Source organism: Chiloscyllium punctatum, chromosome 47 (assembly GCF_047496795.1).
Source record: "Chiloscyllium punctatum isolate Juve2018m chromosome 47, sChiPun1.3, whole genome shotgun sequence".
Taxonomy (NCBI): domain Eukaryota; kingdom Metazoa; phylum Chordata; class Chondrichthyes; order Orectolobiformes; family Hemiscylliidae; genus Chiloscyllium; species Chiloscyllium punctatum.
The window spans coordinates 276972-295017 of NC_092785.1; the positions used below are offsets into that span (position 1 = coordinate 276972).

The 18046-nt window shown below is 62.7% G+C and overlaps 1 pseudogene; it reads right to left on the reverse strand.

The window, feature by feature from the left end:
• Positions 1-1252: 1252 nt before the first annotated feature.
• The window catches only part of LOC140468503 (sarcoplasmic/endoplasmic reticulum calcium ATPase 2-like), a 67198-nt pseudogene continuing 50404 nt past the window's right edge, over positions 1253-18046 (reverse strand).

Sequence of the window (18046 nt, forward strand, 5' to 3'; positions counted from 1 at the left end):
AGGCCATTCAGCCCCTTCCCCAGCCTGTTACACAGGGGGAACAGCAGGAGGCTATTCAGCCCCTTCCCCAGCCTGTCCCACAGGGGAACAGCAGGAGGCCATTCAGCCCCTTCCCCAGCCCTGTCCCACAAGGAGAACAGCAGGAGGCCATTCAGCCCCTTCCCCAGCCTGTCACACAGGGGGGAACACCAGGAGGCCATTCAGCCCCTTCCCAGCCTGTCACACAGGGGGGAACAGCTGGAGGCCATTCAGCCCCTTCCCCAGCCCTGTCCCACAAGGAGAACAGCAGGAGACCATTCAGCCCCTTCCCCAGCCTGTTCACACAGGGGGAACAGCAGGAGGCCATTCAGCCCCTTCCCCAGCCTGTCCCACAGGGGGAACAGCAGAGGCCATTCAGCCCCCTCCCCAACCTGCCCTACAGGGAAATAGCAGGAGGCTATTCAGCCCCTTCCCCAGCCTGTCCCACAGGGGGAACAGCAGGAGGCCATTCAGCCCCTTCCCCAGCCTGTCCCACAGGGGGAACAGCAGGAGGCCATTCAGCCCCTTCCCCAGCCTGTCACACAGGGGGAACAGCAGGAGGCCATTCAGCCCCTTCCCAGCCTGTCCCACAGGGGAACAGCAGGAGGCCATTCAGCCCCTTCCCCAGCCTGTCCCACAGGGGGAACAGCAGGAGGCTATTCAGCCCCTTCCCCAGCACTGTCCCACAGGGGAACAGCAGGAGGCCATTCAGCCCCTTCCCCAGCCTGTCACACAGGGGGAACAGCAGGAGGCCATTCAGCCCCTTCCCCAGCCTGTCACACAGGGGGAACAGCAGGAGGCCATTCAGCCCCTTCCCCAACCTGCCCTACAGGGAAATAGCAGGAGGCTATTCAGCCCCTTCCCTGGCCTGTCACACAGGAATGTATGTAAATGGTACCTAGTCGGCTCTCACCAATACACCTGGTCACCTCTTTGGAAACCTCTGCCACTCAATCTCCATCTCCCACCCTCTGGACAATCATGTGTACTCTTCTCCCTACACATTCTCTCGTCCAATCACCATGTCACTCTTTCACTTACTTTACAGCTTCTCCCATGGGTGCACTGTCTCTCCACGTCCCCCTGTCCAATCCCCAAACTCTCCAGTACCCCGCACCCCCCCTCTCTATCAATGCCAGGACCTCTCCCATTTCTGTGTGTCCACCTCTGGGATCCTCCTGACCTTGTGCTGCAGCCTAACCCGTGGGTGCCCTGCCTCCCCTCACTCACTGAGCAGCAGGCGTTGGCCCTCTCCACCTTGGTCAGGCCTTTGAGATTTGTGTCGAACACGTTCATCTTCTCACCAGGCAGCAAGGGCAGTCTCCGTCGCCTCACCCCACCTTCTCATATGTTCCTTTTACCTGGTGGGGATGGGGAGAGAATCACAGTTCAGACACGGCAGCTCTCCAGAGACGGGGGCGGGGAGGTGGGCGTGCTGGGGCAGAGCCCGGGGGGGGGGGGGGGGGGGAGGGAGGGAGAGAGAGCAGGGGAGGGGAGGGAGGGAGGGAGGATGGACCGCGGGAGGCGGGGGGAGGGAGGGAGGGATGGACCGCGGGGAGGGGAGGGAGGGAGGAGGATGGACCGCGGGGAGGGGAGGAGGGAGGGAGGGAGGGATGGACCGCGGGGAGGCGGGGGGAGGGAGGGAGGGAGGGAGGGATTGACCGCGGGGAGGCGGGGGGAGGGAGGGGGGGAGGAGTGAGGGAGGAGGGACCGCGGGGAGGGGCGGGGGGGGGGGGAAGGGAGGGAGGACGAGCGGGGGAGGGAGGGAGGGAGAGAGGGCGAACGGGGAGGGAGGGAGGAGGGAGGAGGGAGCGACCGCGGGGAGGGGCGGGGGGGGGGGGAAGGGAGGGAGGACGAGCGGGGGAGGGAGGGAGGGAGAGAGGGCGAACGGGGGAGGGAGGGAGGGAGGGAGGGAGGGAGGGAGGGAGGGAGGGAGGGAGGGAGGGAGAGCGGGGGAGGGAGGGAGGGTAACAAACACCAAGGGGTTGGGTACCTCGTTGTAATCCAGCGCCGAGTCATTACACAAGGCACAGATAGTAGCCAGTTCGACCAGGGCATCGTACTGCCCACAGTGGACCACACGCCCATTCCTCAATCTGTTCAACAAGAAGCAACACATCAGACCCACTCACCCAGCAACACTGCTGCCCCAGCTGCAGGGACCCGGCACCCAGTCTGTAGGGAGCTGGGCCTGACACAGGAGGGTTCCCGAAACCTCATCCCTATCGCCTACCCCCGAATACCCACCCCCCCCACCACCAAGCCCCCACTCAGCCCACAGGCGGCAGCAGCAGCAACCCCTGGGGAAGCACCTACCCCCCATGGATGGAGAGTGGGGCACAGGAGGAGCTCGCACAATCCACGTGCCCCCCACCCACGTGACGTGAGTGAAGACAGCACAGCCCCTCCTCGACCCTGCCCTCCCCAGGGGCTGAGCTGAAACTCACACTTCACCATCGGGTGCGTAGGTGGAGCCAGTGACAGAGAATTCATTCAGGGTGCAGTGATCTCCTTCCAGCTTCTCCACAATGAAGATCTGTAAACAGACAGAACAGCACCATCACAGGGCAGCAACACAAACACGGGGAGAGGCACAGGGCAGCAACACACACACAGGGAGGGGCACAGGGCAGCAACACACACACAGGGAGGGGCACAGGGCAGCAACACACACACGGGGAGGGGCACAGGATTCACACTCACAGGGAGAGGCACAGGATCACACTCACACAGGGAGGGGCACAGGATTCACACTCTCACAGGGAGGGGCACAGGATTCACACTCACACAGGGAGAGGCACAGGATTCACACTCACACAGGGAGAGGCACAGGATTCACACTCACACAGGAGGGGCACAGGATTCACACTCACACAGGAGGGGCACAGGATTCACACTCACACAGGGAGAGGCACAGGGCAGCAACACAAACACGGGGAGAGGCACAGGATTCACACTCACACAAGGGAGAGGCACAGGGCAGCAACACAACACGGGGAGAGGCACAGGATTCACACTCACACAGGGAGGGGCACAGGGCAGCAACACAAACACGGGGAGAGGCACAGGATTCACACTCACACAGGGAGAGGGCACAGGGGATTCACACTCACACAGGGAGAGGCACAGGATTCACACTCACACAGGGAGAGGCACAGGATTCACACTCACACAGGGAGAGGGCACAGGATTCACACTCACACAGGGAGAGGCACAGGATTCACACTCACACAGGGAGAGGCACAGGATTCACACTCACACAGGGAGGGGCACAGGATTCACACTCACACAGGGAGAGGCACAGGGCAGCAACACGCACACACAGGGAGAGGCACAGGATTCACACTCACACAGGAGAGGCACAGGATTCACACTCACACAGGGAGGGCACAGGATTCACACTCACACAGGGAGAGGCACAGGGCAGCAACACACACACAGGGAGAGGCACAGGATTTCACACTCACACAGGGAGGCACAGGATTCCCACTCACACAGGGAGAGGCACAGGATTCACACTCACACAGGGAGAGGCACAGGATTCACACACACACAGGGAGGGGCACAGGATTCACACTCACACAGGGAGGGGCACAGGATTCACACACACACCCCCACCCCACCATACGCACACACACACTCCCACACAAACACACCCCCACCACACGCCCACGCGCACGCCCCCACCCCACCACACGCCCACGCCCCCACCCCACCCACACGCCCACGGCGCACGCCCCCACCCCACCACACACCCACCTGCACGCCCCCACCCCACCCGCGCACACCCACCCCACCACACGTGCACACACCCACCCTACACACAACCACACCCACACCCCTCCCCCCCCCCAACACTCACAACCCCCCCCCCCCCCGTCCCCGCCCCCCCCAAACACCTCCCGTCACAGGGCAGCAATACTCCCACAGGGTCGGGGGAGGGGAGCGTGGGGGATGGTGGGGTGAGAGCTGGAAGGGGGGGCATGAGCAAGGGGTGGAGGGGGGGGTGAGGGTGGGGGGCAATGTTGGGTAAGGGTGGGGGGAGAGCGAGGGGGTTAAGGGTGGGACGGACGGACGGGGGTGGGTGAGCGGGGGACGGACGGGGGGTGAGCGGGGGACGGACGGGGGGTGAGCGGGGGACGGACGGGGGGTGAGCGGGGGACGGACGGGGGGTGAGCGGGGGACGGACGGGGGGTGAGCGGGGGACGGACGGGGGGTGAGCGGGGGACGGACGGGGGGTGAGCGGGGGACGGACGGGGGGTGGAGCGGGGGACGGACGGGGGGTGAGCGGGGGACGGACGGGGGGGTGAGCGGGGACGGACGGGGGGGTGAGCGGGGACGGACGGGGGGGTGAGCGGGGGACGGACGGGGGTGTGAGCGGGGGACGGACGGGGGGTGAGCGGGGGACGGACGGGGGTGAGCGGGGGACGGACGGGGGGTGAGCGGGGGACGGACGGTGGGTGAGCGGGGGACGGACGGGGGGTGAGCGGGGGACGGACGGGGGTGAGCGGGGGACGGACGGGGGGTGAGCGGGGAGGACGGGGGTGAGCGGGGGACGGACGGGGGTGTGAGCAGGGGGAGGAGAGGGGTGAGCAGGAGCGGAGGGGGGGCGGGGGGAGGAGGGTGAGCAGGGGGAGGAGAGGGGTGAGCAGGAGCGGAGGGGGGGGGCGGGGGTAGGAGGGTGAGCAGGGGGAGGAGAGGGGTGAGCGGGGGATGGACGGGGGTGAGCAGGAGCGGAGGGGGGGGGGCGGGGGTAGGAGGGTGAGCAGGGGGTGAGCGGGGGACGGAGGGGGGCGAGCAGGAGCGGAGGGGGGGGGGCGGGGGGAGGAGGGTGAGCAGGGGGAGGAGAGGGGTGAGCGGGGGATGGACGGGGGTGAGCGGGGTATGGACGGGGGTGAGCAGGAGTGGAGGGGGGAGGGGGGGGGGGGGGGAGGAGGGTGAGCAGCGGGTGAGCCAGGGGGGTGGGGTGGGGACATGCGCTGGCAGTACCCACCCGGCAGACTGACATCTGATTTGTTGTGAGGGTGCCAGTCTTGTCAGAGCAGATGACAGACGTACAGCCCAGCGTCTCGACAGAAGGCAGGCTGCGGACAATGGCGTTCTTGCGGGCCATGCGACGGGTACCCAGTGCCAGGCAGGTGGTTATAACAGCAGGCAACCCCTCTGGAATGGCAGCGACAGCTAGTGCCACAGCGATCTTGAAGTAATAGATGGCCCCACGGACCCAGGAACCTCCGTGCACTGGGTCATTGAAGTGTCCAATATTGATGATCACACGGCAATACAGATGATGGAGATGACCTTGGACAGCTGCTCTCCAAACTGGTCCAGCTTCTGCTGTAATGGGGTCCGCTCCTGCTCGGTCGCAACCATCTCATCACGGATCTTACCGATCTCCGTGTTCACACCAGTGGCAAACCACCACTCCAATCGCCTTCCCGGCTGCAATGTTGGTGCCCTGATGAACGAGCAACACACACCACAGTCTGAGCACAGGGAGAGACCCCAACCCAATCCCCTACAGTCTGAGCACAGGGAGAGAGCCCAACCCAATCCCCCACAGTCTGAGAACAGGGAGAGAGCCCAACCCAATCCCCCACAGTCTGAGAACAGGGAGAGAGCCCAACCCAATCCCCCACAGTCTGAGAACAGGGAGAGAGCCCAACCCAATCCCCCACAGTCTGAGCACAGGGAGAGACCCCAACCCAATCCCCAATCCCCCACAGTCTGAGCACAGGGAGAGACCCCAACCCAATCCCCAATCCCCTACAGTCTGAGCACAGGGAGAGACCCCCAACCCAATCCCCAATCCCCCACAGTCTGAGCACAGGAGAGATCCCCAATCCCCCACAGTCTGAGCACAGGGAGAGACCCCAACCCAATCCCCTACAGTCTGAGCACAGGGAAAGATCCCCAATCCCCCACAGTCTGAGCACAGGGAGAGACCCCAACCCAATCCCCCACAGTCTGAGCACAGGGAGAGACCCCAACCCAATCCCCAATCCCCCACAGTCTGAGCACAGGGAGAGAGCCCAACCCAATCCCCAACAGTCTGAGAACAGGGAGAGACCCCAACCCAATCCCCCACAGTCTGAGCACAGGGAGAGAGCCCAACCCAATCCCCAATCCCCCACAGTCTGAGAACAGGGAGAGAGCCCAACCCAATCCCCAATCCCCCACAGTCTGAGCACAGGGAGAGAGCCCAACCCAATCCCCCACAGTCTGAGCACAGGGAGAGACCCAACCCAATCCCCTACAGTCTGAGCACAGGGAGAGAGCCCAACCCAATCCCCACAGTCTGAGAACAGGAGAGACCCCAACCCAATCCCCCACAGTCTGAGCACAGGGAGAGACCCCAACCCAATCCCCAATCCCCCACAGTCTGAGAACAGGGAGAGACCCCAACCCAATCCCCCACAGTCTGAGCACAGGGAGAGACCACAACCCAATCCCAATCCCCCACAGTCTGAGCACAGGGAGAGACCCCAACCCAATCCCCTACAGTCTGAGCACAGGGAGAGAGCCCAACCCAATCCCCTACAGTCTGAGCACAGGGAGAGACCCCAACCCAATCCCCAATCCCCCACAGTCTGAGCACAGGGAGAGACCCCAACCCAATCCCCAATCCCCCACAGTCTGAGCACAGGAGAGAGCCCAACCCAATCCCCCACAGTCTGAGCACAGGGGAGAGACCCCAACCCAATCCCAATCCCACACAGTCTGAGAACAGGGAGAGACCCCAACCCAATCCCCCACAGTCTGAGCACAGGGAGAGACCACAACCCAATCCCCAATCCCCCACAGTCTGAGCACAGGGAGAGACCCCAACCCAATCCCCTACAGTCTGAGCACAGGGAGAGAGCCCAACCCAATCCCCCACAGTCTGAGCACAGGGAGAGACCCCAACCCAATCCCCAATCCCCCACAGTCTGAGCACAGGGAGAGAGCCCAACCCAATCCCCAATCCCCTACAGTCTGAGCACAGGGAGAGACCCCAACCCAATCCCCAATCCCCCACAGTCTGAGCACAGGGAGAGACCCCAACCCAATCCCCAATTCCCCACAGTCTGAGAACAGGGAGAGACCCCAACCCAATCCCCCACAGTCTGAGCACAGGGAGAGAGCCCAACCCAATCCCCTACAGTCTGAGAACAGGGAGAGACCCCAACCCAATCCCCGACAGTCTGAGCACAGGGAGAGACCCCAACCCAATCCCCAATCCCCCACAGTCTGAGCACAGGGAGAGACCCCAACCCAATCCCCCACAGTCTGAGCACAGGGAGAGACCCCAACCCAATCCCCAATCCCCCACAGTCTGAGCACAGGGAGAGAGCCCAACCCAATCCCCCACAGTCTGAGCACAGGGAGAGAGCCCAACCCAATCCCCAACAGTCTGAGAACAGGGAGAGACCCCAACCCAATCCCCAATCCCCCACAGTCTGAGAACAGGGAGAGAGCCCAACCCAATCCCCAATCCCCTACAGTCTGAGCACAGGGAGAGACCCCAACCCAATCCCCAATCCCCCACAGTCTGAGCACAGGGAGAGACCCCAACCCAATCCCCAATCCCCCACAGTCTGAGCACAGGGAGAGAGCCCAACCCAATCCCCTACAGTCTGAGAACAGGGAGAGACCCCAACCCAATCCCCTACAGTCTGAGCACAGGGAGAGAGCCCAACCCAATCCCCAATCCCCCACAGTCTGAGCACAGGGAGAGACCCCAACCCAATCCCCCACAGTCTGAGCACAGGGAGAGACCCCAACCCAATCCCCCACAGTCTGAGCACAGGGAGAGAGCCCCAACCCAATCCCCCACAGTCTGAGCACAGGGAGAGACCCCAACCCAATCCCCCACAGTCTGAGCACAGGGAGAGACCCCAACCCAATCCCCAATCCCCCACAGTCTGAGCACAGGGAGAGAGCCCAACCCAATCCCCTACAGTCTGAGAACAGGGAGAGACCCCAACCCAATCCCCAATCCCCACAGTCTGAGCACAGGGAGTGAGCCCAACCCAATCCCCAATCCCCTACAGTCTGAGCACAGGGAGAGACCCCAACCCAATCCCCAATCCCCCACAGTCTGAGCACAGGGAGAGACCCCAACCCAATCCCCAATCCCCTACAGTCTGAGCACAGGGAGAGACCCCCAACCCAATCCCCAATCCCCCACAGTCTGAGCACAGGGAGAGATCCCCAATCCCCCACAGTCTGAGCACAGGGAGAGACCCCAACCCAATCCCCTACAGTCTGAGCACAGGGAAAGATCCCCAATCCCCCACAGTCTGAGCACAGGGAGAGACCCCAACCCAATCCCCCACAGTCTGAGCACAGGGAGAGACCCCAACCCAATCCCCCACAGTCTGAGCACAGGGAGAGACCCCAACCCAATCCCCCACAGTCTGAGCACAGGGAGAGACCCCAACCCAATCCCCAATCCCCCACAGTCTGAGCACAGGGAGAGACCCCAACCCAATCCCCTACAGTCTGAGCACAGGGAGAGACCCCAACCCAATCCCCAATCCCCCACAGTCTGAGCACAGGGAGAGACCCCAACCCAATCCCCAATCCCCTACAGTCTGAGCACAGGGAGAGACCCCCAACCCAATCCCCAATCCCCCACAGTCTGAGCACAGGGAGAGATCCCCAATCCCCCACAGTCTGAGCACAGGGAGAGACCCCCAACCCAATCCCCTACAGTCTGAGAACAGGGAGAGACCCCAACCCAATCCCCAATCCCCCACAGTCTGAGCACAGGGAGAGAGCCCAACCCAATCCCCTACAGTCTGAGCACAGGGAGAGACCCCAACCCAATCCCCCACAGTCTGAGCACAGGGAGAGAGCCCAACCCAATCCCCAATCCCCCACAGTCTGAGCACAGGGAGAGAGCCCAACCCAATCCCCAATCCCCCACAGTCTGAGCACAGGGAGAGACCCCAACCCAATCCCCCACAGTCTGAGCACAGGGAGAGAGCCCAACCCAATGCCCCACAGTCTGAGCACAGGGAGAGACCCCAACCCAATCCCCACAGTCTGAGCACAGGGAGAGAGCCCAACCCAATCCCCCACAGTCTGAGCACAGGGAGAGACCCCAACCCAATCCCCCACAGTCTGAGCACAGGGAGAGAGCCCAACCCAATCCCCAATCCCACACAGTCTGAGCATAGGGAGAGACCCCAACCCAATCCCCCACAGTCTGAGAACAGGGAGACCCCCCAACCCAATCCCCAATCCCCTACAGTCTGAGAACAGGGAGACCCCTCCCAACCCAATCCCCAATCCCCCACAGTCTGAGAACAGGGAGACCCCAACCCAATCCTTAATCCCCCACAGTCTGAGAACAGGGAGAGAGCCCAACCCAATCCCCTACAGTCTGAGAACAGGGAGAGAGCCCAACCCAATCCCCTACAGTCTGAGAACAGGGAGAGACCCCAACCCAATCCCCCACAGTCTGAGCACAGGGAGAGACCCCAACCCAATCCCCCACAGTCTGAGCACAGGGAGAGAGCCCAACCCAATCCCCTACAGTCTGAGAACAGGGAGAGACCCCAACCCAATCCCCGACAGTCTGAGAACAGGGAGAGAGCCCAATCCCCAATCCCCCACAGTCTGAGCACAGGGAGAGACCCCAACCCAATCCCCCACAGTCTGAGCACAGGGAGAGAGCCCAACCCAATCCCCTACAGTCTGAGAACAGGGAGAGACCCCAACCCAATCCCCGACAGTCTGAGAACAGGGAGAGAGCCCAATCCCCAATCCCCCACAGTCTGAGCACAGGGAGAGAGCCCAACCCAATCCCCAATCCCCCACAGTCTGAGCACAGGGAGAGACCCCAACCCAATTCCCTACAGTCTGAGCCCCAGGGAGAGACCCCAACCCAATCCCCAATCCCCCACAGTCTGAGCCCCAGGGAGAGACCCCAACCCAATCCCCAATCCCCCACAGTCTGAGCACAGGGAGAGACCCCAACCCAATCCCCAATCCCCCACAGTCTGAGCCCCAGGGAGAGACCCCAACCCAATCCCCAATCCCCCACAGTCTGAGCCCCAGGGAGAGACCCCAACCCAATCCCCAATCCCCCACAGTCTGAGCACAGGGAGAGACCCCAACCCAATCCCCAATCCCCCACAGTCTGAGCACAGGGAGAGACCCCAACCCAATCCCCAACAGTCTGAGCACAGGGAGAGACCCCAACCCAATCCGCAATCCCCCACAGTCTGAGCACAGGGAGAGACCCCAACCCAATCCCCAATCCCCTACAGTCTGAGCACAGGGAGAGACCCCAACCCAATCCCCAATCCCCCACAGTCGGAGCACAGGGAGAGACCCCAACCCAATCCCCCACACAGTCTGAGCACAGGGAGAGACCCCAACCCAATCCCCTACAGTCTGAGAACAGGGAGACCCCCCAACCCAATCCCCCACACAGTCTGAGCACAGGGAGAGACCCCAACCCAATCCCCTACAGTCTGAGAACAGGGAGACCCCCCAACCCAATCCCCAATCCCCCACAGTCTGAGCACAGGGAGAGACCTCAGCCCAATCCCCCACAGTCTGAGCACAGGGAGAGACCTCAGCCCAATCCCCAAGGCAACCCCCACCCCATTCGTCAGAAGGCCAAGGATCCCGTCCCCACCCAGCAGCCACACAAGCTCCCCCCCCCAACAGCCACACACAGCTCCCCCCCACTCCCCCAGCAGCCACACACAGCTCCCCCCACACCCGCCACACACAGCTCCCCCCCCCACCCGCCACACACAGCTTCCCCCCCCCAGTAGCAACACACAGCTTCTCCCCTCCCCCCTGCCCCCACACACAGCTCCCCCCCTCTCCCCACCCCCAGAAGCCAGTTCCCCCCCCCCCCCCACCCCCACCATCTCACCGAGAACAGCATGTTCTTCTTGTCCTGATTGACAGCCCGAGGGTCAGGCACAGGGTCGGTGTGTTTGATGACCGAAACGGACTCTCCTGGAACAGAACATCACGGTGCGGAGATCAGGGAAGGGAGATGGACAGGGAAGCAAGTTACACACAGTGACTGGAACCCATTCGGCTGCTCTGGGTCACCCTCACACCAGCCAAATCCCCGGGAAAAACCAACAGCCCAAAGCTGGAGTGGAGGAGGCTCCACTGGGATACGTGGAAACACCACCCCATATCGCCTCGCCCCTCATCACAGAGAGGGGGAGGGGAGTGTAAGGGGTTACAGAGAGAGGGAGGGGGTGTAGGGGCTGGAAGGGGTTACAGAGATAGGGAGGGGGTGTAGGGGCTGGAGGGGGGGGGTTACAGAGATAGGGAGGGGGTGTAGGGGCTGGAGGGGGGGGGTTACAGAGAGATAGGGAGGGAGTGTAGGGGGTTACAGAGACAGGGAAGGGGTGTAGGGGCTGGAGGGGGGGGGTTACAGAGAGAGGGAGGGGGTGTAGGGGGTTACAGAGACAGGGAAGGGGTATAGGGGCTGGAAGGGGGTTACAGAGATAGGGAGGGGGTGTAGGGGCTGGAGGAGGTTACAGAGATAGGGAGGGGGTGTAGGGGGTTACAGAGAGAGGGAAGGGGTGTAGGGGGCTGGAGGGGGTTACAGAGATAGGGAGGGGGGTGTAGGGGGTTACAGAGATAGGGAGGGGGTGTAGGGGGTTACAGAGAGAGGGAGGGGGTGTAGGGGGTTACAGAGATAGGGAGGGGGTGTAGGGGCTGGAGGGGGGTTACAGAGATAGGGAGGGGGTGTAGGGGCTGGAGGGGGTTACAGAGATAGGGAGGGGGTGTAGGGGGGTTACAGAGATAGGGAGGGGGTGTAGGGGCTGGAGGGGGTTACAGAGATAGGGAGGGGGTGTAGGGGCTGGGGGGGTAACAGAGATAGGGAGGGAGTGTAGGGGATAAAAGAGATAGGGAGGGGGTGTAGGGGGTTACAGAGAGAGGGAGGGGGTGTAGGGGGTTACAGAGATAGGGAGGGCTGGAGGAGGTTACAGAGATAGGGAGGGTTGTAGGGGCTGGAAGGGATTACAGAGATAGGGAGGGGGTTGGGGGGGGAGGGGGTTGGGGGGGAGGGGGTTGGGGGGGGAGGGGGTTAGGGGGTGGAGGGGGTTACAGAGAGAGGGAGGGGGTGTAGGGGCTGGAAGGGGTTACAGAGATAGGGAGGGGGTGTAGGGGCTGGAGGAGGTTACAGAGATAGGGAGGGGGTGTAGGGGCTGGAAGGGGTTACAGAGAGAGGGAGGGGGGTGTAGGGGCTGGAGGGGGGTTACAGAGATAGGGAGGGGGTGTAGGGGCTGGAAGGGGTTACAGAGAGAGGGAGGGGGTGTAGGGGCTGGAGAGAGATTACAGAGAGAGGAAGGGGGTGTAGGGGCTGGAGAGAGATTACAGAGATAGGGAGGGGGTGTAGGGGCTGGAGGAGGTTACAGAGATAGGGAGGGGGTGTAGGGGCTGGAGAGAGATTACAGAGATAGGGAGGGGGTGTAGGGGCTGGAGGAGGTTACAGAGACAGGGAGGGGGTCTAGGGGCTGGAAGGGGTTACAGAGATAGGGAGGGGTGTAGGGGCTGGAGGGGGTGGTTACAGAGATAGGGAGGGGGGTGTAGGGAGAGGTAGGTGATAGGGAGGGAGTTACAGAGATAGGGAGGGGACGTAGGGGCTGGAGGGAGTTACAGAAATAGGGAGGGGGTGTCGTGGCTAGAAGGGGTTACAGAGATAGGGAGGGGGTGTAGGGGATGGAGGGGGTTACAGAGATAGGGAGGGGGTGTAGGGGCTGGAGGGGGTTACAGAGATAGGGAGGGGGTGTAGGGGCTGGAGGGGGTTACAGAGATAGGGAGGGGGTGTCGTGGCTAGAAGGGGTTACAGAGATAGGGAGGGGGTGTAGGGGATGGAGGGGGTTACAGAGATAGGGAGGGGGCGGGGGGGATACAGGGATAGGGAGGGGGCGGGGGGGATACAGGGATAGGGAGGGGGCGGGGGGGATACAGGGATAGGGAGGGGGCGGGGGGGATACAGGGATAGGGAGGGGGCGGGGGGGATACAGGGATAGGGAGGGGGCGGGGGGGATACAGGGATAGGGAGGGGGGCGGGGGGGATACAGGGATAGGGAGGGGGCGGGGGGGATACAGGGATAGGGAGGGGGCGGGGGGGGATACAGGGATAGGGAGGGGGCGGGGGGGTTAAAGGGATAGGGAGGGGGCGGGGGGGATACAGGGATAGGGAGGGGGCGGGGGGGATACAGGGATAGGGAGGGGGCGGGGGGGATACAGGGATAGGGAGGGGGCGGGGGGGATACAGGGATAGCGGAGCCGGGCGGGGGGGATACAGGGATAGGGAGGGGGGCGGGGGGGATACAGGGATAGGGAGGGGGCGGGGGGGATACAGGATAGGGAGGGGGCGGGGGGGATACAGGGATAGGGAGGGGGCGGGGGGGATACAGGGATAGGGAGGGGGCGGGGGGTTACAGACATAGGGAGGGGATGTAGGGGCTGCAGGGGGTTAGAGACAGGGATTTGATCCCTTCGATGATTCACCCCCCACCCCCACCCAACACACTCTCTGTAAAACAGGAGTGACTGGGCAGTAATGAGACACAGAAGTGTGTGTGTGTGTGAGACATACCTGTGAGGATTGATTGATCCACACGCAGTGTTGTTGACTTGATGGAGGTGATTCTAATATCAGCAGGGACCTTGTCTCCCACTGAGGATGAGAAAAGGGAGAGCAAGAATAATTAACGGTCATCACCAGGGTCGATCGGACACAAGGAAGGGGAAGGGTCACTCCACCTGAACTAGAGTTTCTCAGGTTAACATAAAACCACACAGAAGGACACACTGCTTGACCGATTGCTGCCGTCCAATCGAGCACCAACATATTTAAAGAGCAGTGAAGTATGGATCGAGGGGGAAAGAGGCAGCAGAACATTAACAGTGCAGGTTCTTCTCGTCAGACGTGAAGGGCTGGGAGGGGGGGGGGGGGGGGTCACCACCCACACGGAAAATACCAGGTCATCAAACTATAATCTCCACCGCCCCGTCTCCCAGTAATACTGCACCCCCCTCGCTCACCTACACCCCCCGCCCCGTCTCCCAGTAATACTGTACCACCCTCGCTCACCTACACCCCCCGCCCCGTCTCCCAGTAATACTGTACACCACCCTCGCTCACCTACACCCCCCGCCCCGTCTCCCAGTAATACTGTACACCCCCCTCGCTCACCTACACCCCCCGCCCCGTCTCCCAGTAATACTGTACACCACCCTCCCTCACCTACACCCCCCGCCCCGTCTCCCAGTAATACTGTACACCCCCCTCGCTCACCTACACCCCCCGCCCCGTCTCCCAGTAATACTGTACCACCCGCCCTCACCTACACCCCCCGCCCCGTCTCCCGGTAATACTGTACACCACCCTCGCTCACCTACACCCCCCGCCCCGTCTCCCAGTAATACTGTACACCACCCTCGCTCACCTACACCACCCGCCCCGTCTCCCAGTAATACTGTACACCACCCTCGCTCACCTACACCCCCCGCCCCGTCTCCCAGTAATACTGTACCACCCTCGCTCACCTACACCCCCCGCCCCGTCTCCCAGTAATACTGTACACCCCCCTCGCTCACCTACACCCCCCGCCCCGTCTCCCAGTAATACTGTACCCCCCTCCCTCACCTACACCCCCCGCCCCGTCTCCCAGTAATACTGTACACCACCCTCGCTCACCTACACCCCCCGCCCCGTCTCCCAGTAATACTGTACACCACCCTTGCTCACCTACACCCCCCGCCCCGTCTCCCAGTAATACTGCACCCCCCTTGCTCACCTACACCCCCCGCCCCGTCTCCCAGTAATACTGTACCACCCTCGCTCACCTACACCCCCCGCCCCGTCTCCCAGTAATACTGTACACCACCCTCGCTCACCTACACCCCCCGCCCCGTCTCCCAGTAATACTGTACACCACCCTCGCTCACCTACACCCCCCGCCCCGTCTCCCAGTAATACTGTACACCACCCTCGCTCACCTACACCCCCCGCCCCGTCTCCCGGTAATACTGCACCCCCCTCGCTCACCTACACCACCCGCCCCGTCTCCCGGTAATACTGTACACCACCCTCGCTCACCTACACCCCCCGCCCCGTCTCCCAGTAATACTGTACCACCCTCGCTCACCTACACCCCCCGCCCCGTCTCCCAGTAATACTGTACACCACCCTCGCTCACCTACACCCCCCGCCCCATCTCCCAGTAATACTGTACACCACCCTCGCTCACCTACACCCCCCGCCCCGTCTCCCAGTAATACTGTACACCACCCGCCCTCACCTACACCCCCCGCCCCGTCTCCCAGTAATACTGTACCCCCCTCCCTCACCTACACCACCCGCCCCGTCTCCCAGTAATACTGTACACCACCCTCGCTCACCTACACCCCCCGCCCCGTCTCCCAGTAATACTGTACCACCCGCCCTCACCTACACCCCCCGCCCCGTCTCCCAGTAATACTGTAGCCCCCCTCGCTCACCTACACCCCCCGCCCCGTCTCCCAATAATACTGCACCCCCCTCGCTCACCTACACCCCCCGCCCCGTCTCCCAGTAATACTGTACACCACCCTCGCTCACCTACACCCCCCGCCCCGTCTCCCAGTAATACTGTACCACCCGCCCTCACCTACACCCCCCGCCCCGTCTCCCAGTAATACTGTACACCACCCTCGCTCACCTACACCCCCCGCCCCGTCTCCCAGTAATACTGTACACCACCCTCGCTCACCTACACCACCCGCCCCGTCTCCCAGTAATACTGTACACCACCCTCGCTCACCTACACCCCCCGCCCCGTCTCCCAGTAATACTGTACCACCCGCCCTCACCTACACCCCCCGCCCCGTCTCCCAGTAATACTGTAGCCCCCCTCGCTCACCTACACCCCCCGCCCCGTCTCCCAATAATACTGCACATCCCTCGCTCACCTACACCCCCCGCCCCGTCTCCCAGTAATACTGTACACCACTCTCGCTCACCTACACCCCCCGCCCCGTCTCCCAGTAATACTGCACCCCCCTCGCTCACCTACACCCCCCGCCCCGTCTCCCAGTAATACTGTACACCACCCTCACTCACCTACACCCCCCGCTCCGTCTCCCAGTAATACTGCACCCCCCTCGCTCACCTACACCCCCCGCCCCGTCTCCCAGTAATACTGTACCCCCCTCGCTCACCTACACCCCCCGCCCCGTCTCCCAGTAATACTGTACCCCCCTCGCTCACCTACACCCCCCACCCCGTCTCCCAGTAATACTGTACACCACCCTCACTCACCTACACCCCCCGCCCCGTCTCCCAGTAATACTGCACCCCCCGCCCTCACCTACACCCCCCGCCCCGTCTCCCAGTAATACTGCACCCCCCTCGCTCACCTACACCCCCCGCCCCGTCTCCCAGTAATACTGTACACCACCCTCGCTCACCTACACCCCCCGCCCCGTCACCCAGTAATACTGTACACCACCCGCCCTCACCTACACCCCCCGCCCCGTCTCCCAGTAATACTGTACACCACCCTCGCTCACCTACACCCCCCGCCCCGTCTCCCAGTAATACTGTACCCCCCTCGCTCACCTACACCCCCCACCCCGTCTCCCAGTAATACTGCACCCCCCGCCCTCACCTACACCCCCCGCCCCGTCTCCCAGTAATACTGCACCCCCCTCGCTCACCTACACCCCCCGCCCCGTCTCCCAGTAATACTGTACACCACCCTCGCTCACCTACACCCCCCGCCCCGTCACCCAGTAATACTGTACACCACCCTCACTCACCTACACCCCCCGCCCCGTCTCCCAGTAATACTGTACACCACCCTCGCTCACCTACACCCCCCGCCCCGTCTCCCAGTAATACTGTACCCCCCTCGCTCACCTACATCCCCCGCCCCGTCACCCAGTAATACTGTACCCCCCTCCCTCACCTACACCCCCCGCCCCGTCTCCCAGTAATACTGTACACCACCCTCGCTCACGTACACCCCCCGCGCCGTCTCCCAGTAATACTGTACCCCCCTCCCTCACCTACACCCCCCACCCCGACTCCCAGTAATACTGTACCCCCCTCCCTCACCTACACCCCCCGCCCCGTCTCCCAGTAATACTGTACCCCCCTCCCTCACCTACACCCCCCGCCCCGTCTCCCAGTAATACTGTACACCACCCTCCCTCACCTACACCCCCCGCCCCGTCTCCCAGTAATACTGTACACCCCCCTCCCTCACCTACACCCCCCACCCCGACTCCCAGTAATACTGTACCCCCCTCCCTCACCTACACCCCCCGCCCCGTCTCCCAGTAATACTGTACACCACCCTCGCTCACCTACACCCCCCACCCCGACTCCCAGTAATACTGTACCCCCCTCCCTCACCTACACCCCCCGCCCCGTCTCCCAGTAATACTGTACACCACCCTCGTACACCTACACCCCTCGCCACGGCTCCCAGTAATACTGCACCCCCCTCGCTCACCTACACCCCCTGCCCCGTCTCCCAGTCATACTGTACACCACCCTCGCTCACCTACACCCCCCGCCCCGTCTCCCAGTAATACTGTACACCACCCTTGCTCACCTACACCCCCCGCCCCGTCTCCCAGTAATACTGTACCACCCTCACTCACCTACACCCCCCGCCCCGTCTCCCAGTAATACTGTACACCACCCTCGCTCACCTACACCCCCCGCCCCGTCTCCCAGTAATACTGTACACCACTCTCGCTCACCTACACCCCCCGCCCCGTCTCCCAGTAATACTGTACACCACCCTCGCTCACCTACACCCCCCGCCCCGTCTCCCAGTAATACTGTACACCACCCTCGCTCACCTACACCCCCCGCCCCGTCTCCCAGTAATACTGTACACCACCCTCGCTCACCTACACCCCCCGCCCCGTCTCCCAGTAATACTGTACACCACCCTCGCTCACCTACACCCCCCGCTCCGTCTCCCAGTAATACTGTACACCACCCTCCCTCACCTACACCCCCCGCCCCGTCTCCCAGTAATACTGTACC